The sequence below is a fragment of the Mustelus asterias genome, chromosome 18, assembly GCF_964213995.1.
Source record: "Mustelus asterias chromosome 18, sMusAst1.hap1.1, whole genome shotgun sequence".
NCBI classification, from domain to species: Eukaryota; Metazoa; Chordata; class Chondrichthyes; order Carcharhiniformes; family Triakidae; genus Mustelus; species Mustelus asterias.
Genome location: NC_135818.1, coordinates 9,748,957 through 9,758,548, shown reverse-complemented (window position 1 = coordinate 9,758,548; position 9,592 = coordinate 9,748,957). Strand labels below are relative to the sequence as shown.

Below are 9,592 nucleotides of genomic sequence, written 5' to 3'. Positions count from 1 at the left end.
TATCTGAGGAGTCGCTCGGATACTGTCTACTCTGCCCAGACACTTGGTGACTTTGAACACCTCTATCAAATCTCCTCTTAACCTTTTCTTCTCCAAGGAGTACAGTCCCAACTTTTCCAATTTATCTCCGTAGCTGAAGTTCCTCATCCCTGCAACCATTCTCATGAATCGTTACTGCACTCTCTCCAATGCAGTCACCTCCTTCCTAAAGTCCACAGCTGGGCGCTACTATGTTCAGAAAATAGAGAATAAAATAAAATCAGGTCTTGCCGCTAAAAATCTGGACCGGGATTCTCTAACTGTTTGCACCGGTGGGATTGTCTGATCCCGCCAGCAGCGCACCCTCGACAACGGGTTTCCCACCAGCGTGGAGTGACATCAGTGGGAATTCCCATTGACAGCAGCAGGACCAGAGAATCCCGCCGCTAGCAAACAACGCGCCACCTCCCACTGGCGGGAAACACGCGGCTGGGAGGCTGTAGAATCTCACCCCTGTTTCTTGCCGATGGAATCTCCTCTGTTCCGTCTAGTTTTCCAGCTATCATCAGAGACAAATACATTTTATACATACACATATAACCCATGTCAATTTTAATAGTTGTTAACTGTGCCACGGTGGCACAGTGGTTAGCACTGCTGCCTCACGGCGCCAGGGACCCGGGTTCGATTCCCAGCCTCGGGTCACTCTGTGCGGAGTCTGCACATTCTCCCCGTGTCTGCGTGGGTTTCCTCCGGGTGCCCCTGTTTCCTCCCACAGTTCAAAGATTGGCAGGTTAGGTTGATAGGCCATGCTAAATTGCCCCTTAGTGTCGAGGGATTAGCAGGGTAAATATGTGGGATTACGGGAATAGGGCCTGTGCGGGATTGTTGTCAGTGCAGACTCGATGGGCTGAATGGCCTCCTTCTGCACTGTAGGGATTCTATGAGTCCGTTTTCGATAGTTCCATCATTTTGGACCAATACCATAATCTGTAATGCAGGAAACAATGAGTGGAATGTTTCTCTCAAAGGCACCCAACACAACACCCCAGTCACCTGCTACAACAGACATTACCGATCTTCGACCAAGTTCATGTGCAAACAAGGTCAGTTAATAAATAACAAAATAACCACAGCACAAGGAGGTTTAAGCAGTGTCAAAATCATTTATTCTGACTGGAAAAAGTTTAGACCAACTCTATTCCCCTGCGAGCAATTCAATGTTATAAAGTCCAGCGCTAAATTGTGAGCCATCATGTGAAAAAGTTATTACTACGTAGTACTCTGTCAATGAACCGCATGGTACCATTCATAATTACTACCAGGAGATTATCATGCTTCCAATTCACTTGTAACCTGGATCTGGATCATATTTATAGCATTATGTTAATTACTGTTTAATCTCATTAAGCAACCGTTCAATCAGCAAAAGGTACGCACACATCATTCTGCCAAATAATGCTAGCTTTTAAAAATATTTACAACTTTCCAGCACTATGTTTCGTGAATCTGAGTGAAGCAATGCAATGATGAGAAACCTGATCCATAGATTAAAAGAGTAGATAGAAAATAGAATGGCTTTATTTCATCCCTGTTACTGCCTGGGCTTTGTTATTAAAGGAAGAGTGAGAGAACAAGGAACAAAACAGCACAGGAACAGGCCCTTCGGCCCTCCAAGCCCGGGCCGATTACGATGCCCTAACTAAACTAAAAAAACACCTTCTGCCCTTCCTCACACCCTATCCCTCTATTCCCTCCCTATTCATGTACCCATCCAGGTGCCTCTTAAATGTTGCTCATGTGCCTACTTTCACCATCTCCTCTGGCGGCGCGTTCCAGGCACCCAGCACTCTCCCTGAAACTTTACCCCTCTCGCCTTGAACCTGTGCCCTCTTGGAATTGAGAGATCGGGGTCAACAGAATTCTTCATGATCAGAAATCCAATTCAATGAAAATAATTCAACACAAAACATACACAGAAACACACACACACACATACACCCACACACACATATACCCACACACACACACATATACCCACACACACACATATATACCCAGACACATACACACACACACATACACCCACACACACACATACACCCACACACACACATATACACACACACATATACCCACACACACACATACACCCACACACACTCACATACACCCACACACATTCACATACACCCACACACACACACTCTCATAAACACAAGACACACACATACACACTTGCACACTCAAACATTTACACATACACACACTCACACATACACACACACACACACATACCCACACACACATTGAAACACAGACACACATAGACACACACAGATGTACATAGATACATACAGACACACAGACGACATATACAGACACACACGTACACACACACAATACACACATACATACAGCTACACGCACACACGCACACACGCAAGACACAAACACAAGACACACACACAGACGCACACACATGGACACACATACATACACATAAACATGCCTCAAAACAACTGGACTAGGACAAATTGATAAAGTTACCAAATAGTTATGTTGCAAATGCCTATAGCAATTCCATAAGTACAAACCAATCCAAACGGCAGCCAGAGTTAAAAATATGAGTGGGGTTAAAATGATGTGGAGATGCTGGCATTGGACTGGGGTAAACACAGTAAGAAGTCTCACAACACCAGTTTAAAGTCCAACAGGTTTATTTGGTAGCAAAAGCCACTAGCTTTTGGAGCGCTGCTCCTTCATCAGGTGAGTAGGATAAAGTTTGTGTCTTTATATGCCCTGTTTGTGAACTGAAGTCCCACTCACCTGACGAAGGAGCAGCGCTCCGAAAGCTAGTGGCTTTTGCTACCAAATAAACCTGTTGGACTTTAACCTGGTGTTGTGAGACTTCTTACTGGGGTTAAAATGTACAGAGGAGCCAGCCTTGTAAATACCACTCGCTCCGGGGGAAGTGCTGTAGATAGACATAACTTCCAAAATAAACCACCAAGAGAAACAGTATACCCACAGAGAAAAAGAATCATTCAGTACAGAGTGACAGAAATATGAATGCATCAGTAAGTTCAATAGCAGGTTTGAAACGTTGCAAAGTGATATACCCAGATTCAGACAGACAGAAATCTAATGAGCTCACAAATGTTCAAGTTTTCCAAATCCCCTGGTGAAAGCTGATGTCCCAATTGCACCAGGCCCCAAAGCTTTATCTAAATTACTCAATGCTGCTGTCATCAATTTTAAAAAATGGCATTGTGGGAATGTGTTCCACAGCGTAAGTTACGGAATTCTTTTACAAAGTTTAATGGTCTTCCTGAACGGGTAGATCTGGTTAGTAAGTCTGTAACTAAAGGGGCAGAAACATTCACAAGCAAATGGGAAATGAAGGAAATCAGAGTAATATGACCCTCTGGCACTGTGTGATCAGTTGTTCTCTTCCCTTCAGCTGGTTCCATCCGAGGAATTTTAACTTAATAGTTTGCATACGTACATGCAGCCAAGGCAGTTCTGTACACAGTTTTAGCTCTGACCAAAGCAATTATATTTAGATGTCTACCTCAGCACAAACCACTCAGCGGGTAAAGTGCTGCTAGACCCCTCCTAGGAACAGCATTCCTCAAGTGACGTTTATGCGGGGGCGGCACGGTGGCACAGTGGTTAGCACCGCTGCCTCACTGCATCAGGGACCCGGGTTCAATTCCTGGCTTGGGGGGGTCACTGTCTATGTGGAGTCTGCACATTCTCCCCGTGTCTGCGTGGGTTTCATCCGGATGCTCCAGTTTCCTCCCACAGTCCAAAAGACGTGCTGGTTAGGTGCATCGGCCATGCTAAATTCTCCCTCAGTGTACCCGAACAGGCGCCGGAGTGTGGCGACTAGGGGATTTTCACAGTAACTTCTTTGCAGTGTTCATGTAAGCCTAGTTGTGACACTAATGAGTTCATAATTTGAAAGTAGGAGCTTGATCTTCCTTCGAGGGTTGGAAAATGGACCTCGGGTTGGCTTTCTCACCCAGGGAAGGGGCAAGCAGACAAAGGGCCTGTTGCTGTTCAGAGGGGAAGTGGACTGTTATAGAATCCCTACACTGTAAAAGCAGGCCATTCGGCCCATCAAGTCTGTACAAACCACAATCCCACCCAGGCCCTATTCCCGTAACCCCACATATTCATCCTGCTAATCCCCCTGACACTAGGGTTAATTTAGCATGGCCAATCAACCTAACCCGCACATCTTTGGAGTGTGGGAGGAAACCGGAGCACCCGGAGGAAACCCACGTGGACACAGGGAGAATGTGCAAACTCCACACAGACAGTGACCCAGCAGTGCTAACCATTATGCTACCGTGCCGTCCCTAACTGCCTGTTAATTGGCTGACAGATGGGTCAGGCGTACTAGCGGCTACGGGTTTGGGAATGAACCAGTGTGGGCCTGGTTCAAACAGGCCAGGGCAGCCATTACTGTGGCTGCTGTCTTGCTCACTCACTTGCAGTAGCAGACTTGGAGAAGTAGGAGAGGCAGGAAGTTCAAAGTTTATTTATTATTGTCACAAGTAGGCTTAAATTGACATTGGAATGAAGTTACTGTGAAAATCCCCCAATCGCCACACTCCGGCGCCTGTTCGGGTACACTGAGGGAGAATTTCGTATGGTCAATGCACCTAACCAGCACGTCTTTCGGACTGTGGGAGGAGACCGGAGCACCCGGAGGAAACCCACGCAGACACGGGGAGAACATGCAAACTCCGCACAGATAGTGACCCATGGCTGGAATCGAACCTGGGTCCCTGGCACTGTGAGGCAACAGTGCTAACCACTGTGCCACCGCGCCACCGCAGGCTGGAACCTAAGGCAAAGCTACCCCTTGCTTCGCACACACAAACCTGGATTTCCTCCCTGAGGCATTTTTTATTGGTACCGTACGGTACTTTAATTCCAAAGCCAATTCAAATTGAATCCACTCATGGTCCCCACATGAGGAGCAAACCAGATCCAAGCTGACAAGACATTGCATCCCATCTTGGGCTCGATCAAACAAGATCCAAGCTGACAGGAAGAGGCATTGCACTCCCTCCCGGGCTTCATCTGAGCTTCACCTTAGCCAAAAGGGGATGGCTTTGAAAAATTACATCAGGAAAGCCTTGGTTTATCCTCATTGGCTACCTTGAGCCTTTACCCTAGCCTGTGCAAACCACCATCGCAGGCGTCAGCACCGCCCCCTCCCCCCCGCCCCCCCAGTGCAGTGGGCTAGCCTTGTCCCCTGCCCGATCATGGTTCTACCCTTGCCAGGTAATGGAGAAGGCTATACCCTCCGACAATAATGAATAGAGAGGGCTATGTGAGGGTGAAGGTGAAGAACTGGGTGCATTGCAGCGAGATGATGATGTTTAACACAAGAGTTCACCACCAATGTGCAAACCGTTGACCGGAACTTTCCATTCCCTCCCCTCCTGCCCTGACGAAGTCAACGAGCATTGGAATGGCTAACCGCACCCGCCGTGGGGAACCCGTTACAACAGAGCCGGAACATTCCCACCACTGTGGCATGAGATGGAACGCTGCCAAAGTAGGGGAATCCCGCCATGATGGGCGTGGGAGCTGCCATTTTCCATCAGCGGGAAACAGATTCTTAAGCTCCTGTTGAATTGCTCCCATCTCACACCACACCACACCGTCTCCCCCTTCTACCACACCCCACCTCCCCCCCACCCCACCGGCAACCCCCATCGGCAACCCCCACCCTGCCCACCACCCCAATCGCCATGAAGTCCATCATGGGGGGGTTAGGAAATCTTGGCCTTTTCTTTAATTTATTAGTTTGTGCCATGTGAGCATCACTGGCAAGCTTGGGGATTCTTGAACCAGGAGACACAGTCTTAGAATAGTGAGGAAGGCCATTTGGGACTGAGATGAAGAGGAATTTCTTCACTCAGATGGTGGCGAATCGTTCAAAGTCTCTGCCTCGGAGGGTTGTGAAGACTGAATTATTGGGTCTGTTCCAGGCTGAGGTTGATGGATTTCTACACGTTAAAAACATCAAGGGAACCGGAGATAGTGCAGGAAAATGGTGTTGAAGTAGCCATGATCTCATTGAATGGCGGAGCAGGCTCGAAGGGATGAATGGCCTACTTCTCATCCTCTCTCTTATGTTCGTAGACCATCCCTAATCGTCCCTTGAGAAGGTGATGGTGAGAGGCCTTCTTGAACCACTGAGATGAGGAGGAATTTCTTCAGCCAGAGGGTGGTGAATTTGTGGAACTCTTTGCCACAGAGGAGGCCGGGTCATTGAGTGTCTTTCAGACAGAGATAGGTAGGTTCTTGATTAATAAGGGGATCAAGGTTATGGGGAGAAGGCAGGAGAATGGGGATGAGAATCATATCAGCCATGATTGAATGATGGAACAGACTCAATGGGCTGAATGGCCTAATTCTGTTCCTATATCTTATGGCCTTATGGTTCATGTGGTGTAGGTACACCCACAGTGCTGTTTGGGAGAGAGGATTTTGACCCTGGGACTTGAATTGGATTTTGGAGCTCAATGTGAAATGCAAAAATGGCAAATGTTCTCCAGTTTTAATGAGGCTTTGCAGAATTGAGTTGTGCGGGCTACAAATGTTAGCCAGCCAGCGGAAAGTTATGGGGCAGAAGAACTTTGTAACTGGAAAGGCACTTGAATAAGGCTTTCAACTAACACTGAACCAGAAAACCTCTTAAAAACTCCTTTGGTACAGAGCACATCTTTAGAATTATGAAGTGCTGATTTTAAGGGACACTGAACACTCTAAATGTTAATTATTAAAATGCTTTTCACTGCAGTAGTTACATAAATCGTGGAATCCATTCATAATTTCTCTTGCATTCTCTGTGCACTAAGGAAAAAAGGATATGATCATTTCTTTATCTCTGCCCCTGCAAATTTTATTATTTTCCCAAATCTGAGCAGGTATTAACTAGGAGCCAAGATGTTGCTCGGACGACAGGCATGCATCGAGTCCATTTGTCATCGATCATAGGAGGTCATAGAATCCTACAGTGAAGAAGGAGGCCATTCGGCCCATCGAGTCTGCACTGACCACAATCCCGCCCAGGCTCTATCCCCACAACCCCATGCATTTACTAGTCCCCCACTAAGAGGCAATTTAGCATGGTAAATTCACCTAACCCGCACATCTTTGGACTAGATATTTGTATTGTATCAACGCATTATACCCATTCCGCCCAGATATGCGCCACCTGCAAATTTCTCGTTCAAAGATGAAAATGCAAATGGTGGCATCAAGATGTTCGAAATTAATTGGAAGACTTTTATTGAAGGAATTAGGTTTGAATCTAATGAGGCAGCACGGTGGCACAGTGGTTCGCACTACTGCCTCACAGTGCGAGGGACCCGGGTTCAATTCCCGGCTTGGGTCGCTGTCTGTGTGGAGTTCGCACGTTCTCCCCGTGTCTGCGTGGGTTTCCTCCGAGTGCTCCGGTTTCCTCCCACACTGATGTGGAGGCTAGGTGGATTGGACATGCTAAATTACCCACCAAAAATGTGTATGATACGGGGATTAGTGAGGTAAATACATCAGGTTGCAGGATAGGGTCTGGGTAAGATGCTCGATTGGAAAGAGTCAGTGGATTCTCGATGGGCTGAATGGCCTGTTTCTGCACTGTAGGGATTCTATGATCTCTAATACCATAGGAGGAACCCAGACATGAGGCAGCAGGTGCTGAAAGCTTTGAGCTGCAAATCCAGTATTAATGAATACTGTAATAAACCCACGAAGGCGAAGGTCCCGTCACCAAAAGCTCCTTTACTTACAAAACATACCACATAAACAGAGTGCTCCCTGTGTGCTCCCTGCTTCAGCAGGCAGAGAGACTGACACACCTGCTTTAAATAGGGAACATGAGGCTCCCTGATTGGGCCATCAATTAGGACTCAATCAGGGACATCTTTTTATGTGATCTGTAACCGTCCACATGAAAAGGGTGACAGAAAGCGCCATCCTTTGCAAGGAGACGGGGTGAAACTGAATTGCAAATTACGTAGTCAGCAGGATTCGAACCAACACGGGAAAACCCCAATAGATTTCTAGTCCATCGCCTTAACCACTCGGCCATGACTACCCAAAGTTTATTTATTTGACACAAGTAGGCCTACATTAACACTGCAATTAAGTTACTGTGACAATCCCTTAGTTGTCACACTCCGGTGCCTGTTCGGGTACACTGAGGGAGAATTTAGCATGGCCAATGCACCTAACCAGCACGTCTTTTGGACTGTGGGAGGAAACTGGGGCACCCGGAGGAAACCCACGCAGACACGGAGGGAACGTGCGTCCTCCACACAGACAGTGACCCAAGTCGGGAATCAAACCCAGGTGGACTCAATCAGGGACATCTTTTGGTGAGGACTCAATCAGGGAGTTCATACTTTAGCAGGCCAACCTCATTTGCCTGACTGAAGTCATCACAAATACAAACGGATATTTCTTTCTTCATATAGCAGTGGGCTGAAGGGTGATGGGCTCGTAAGCACCTCACCCACGGGAATGGGTCAGGTGTGGGCGGGAAGGTTGGCCAGCAGATTTTACATGTCCCCTCCCCCATCCCACCCAAAGCCCCCGCACATTCTGCAAAACACAACCCAAAAAAATAACAGTGAAATATATAAACAGAGACTTCCCAAAGACTTGTGACCCAATTCACGTCGACTTCTAACATTCAAGGCTTATTGGCTAGCTTTCTCTGGCATTATACTCATCAACTGAGAAAATATACTGTCAGAATGGGTGACATTAAATATAACACATTATTGTCAAGACAATTTACTCATCAAATTCTAGTCCATACTTGGTATCACTGCTGCCTCACAACACCAGGGACCCGGGTTCGATCCCCAGCTTAGGTCACTGTCTGTGTGGAGTTCGCACATTCTCCCCGTGTCTGCGTGGGTTTTCTCCAGGTGCTCCGGTTTCCTCCCACAGTCCGAAAGATGTACTGGTTAGGTGCATTGGCCATGCTAAATTCTCCCTCAGTGCACCCGAACAGGCGCCGGAGTGTGGTGACTAGGGGATTTTCACAGTAACTTCATTGCAGTGTTAATGTAAGCCTACTCGTGACATCAATAAATAAACTTTATAAATTTTAAAACATTGATAATATCTTTTTTAAGTTCAAATTCCCAAATTCCAGCCATTTTTAATGAAAACTGCAAATTCCTTTCACTTATTCATTTATTTATTTTATTTCCTAACCTTTTGAAGGCCGATATAATATTGCAATTGGTAAGCCTATAGGTCTAGATATCAGACTGGAGGAAGATATCCATTATGCAGCAACAGTGGGGAAAATGAGACATTATCCCTCCAAGTTGTGAAAGTATTGGCGGCACAGTGGTTAGCACCTCTGCCTCACAGCGCCAGGGACCCGGGTTCAATTCCCGGCTTGGGTGACTGTGTGGAGTTTGCACGTTCTCCCCGTGTCCGTGTGGGTTTCCTCCAGGTGCTCCCACTTCCACCCACAGTCCAAAGATGTGTGGGTTAGATGGATTGGCTATGATAAATTGCCCCTTGGTGTCAGGGGGATTAGCTGGGTAAATACATGGGGTTA

The 9,592-nt window shown here is 46.9% G+C and overlaps 1 non-coding gene across 1 annotated transcript; it reads right to left on the bottom strand.

The window, feature by feature from the left end:
• Positions 1-8,025: 8,025 nt before the first annotated feature.
• On the bottom strand, positions 8,026-8,107 carry trnas-aga (transfer RNA serine (anticodon AGA)). Its single transcript has one exon. It is a non-coding gene; the product is annotated as a tRNA-Ser (tRNA).
• Positions 8,108-9,592: the final 1,485 nt, after the last annotated feature.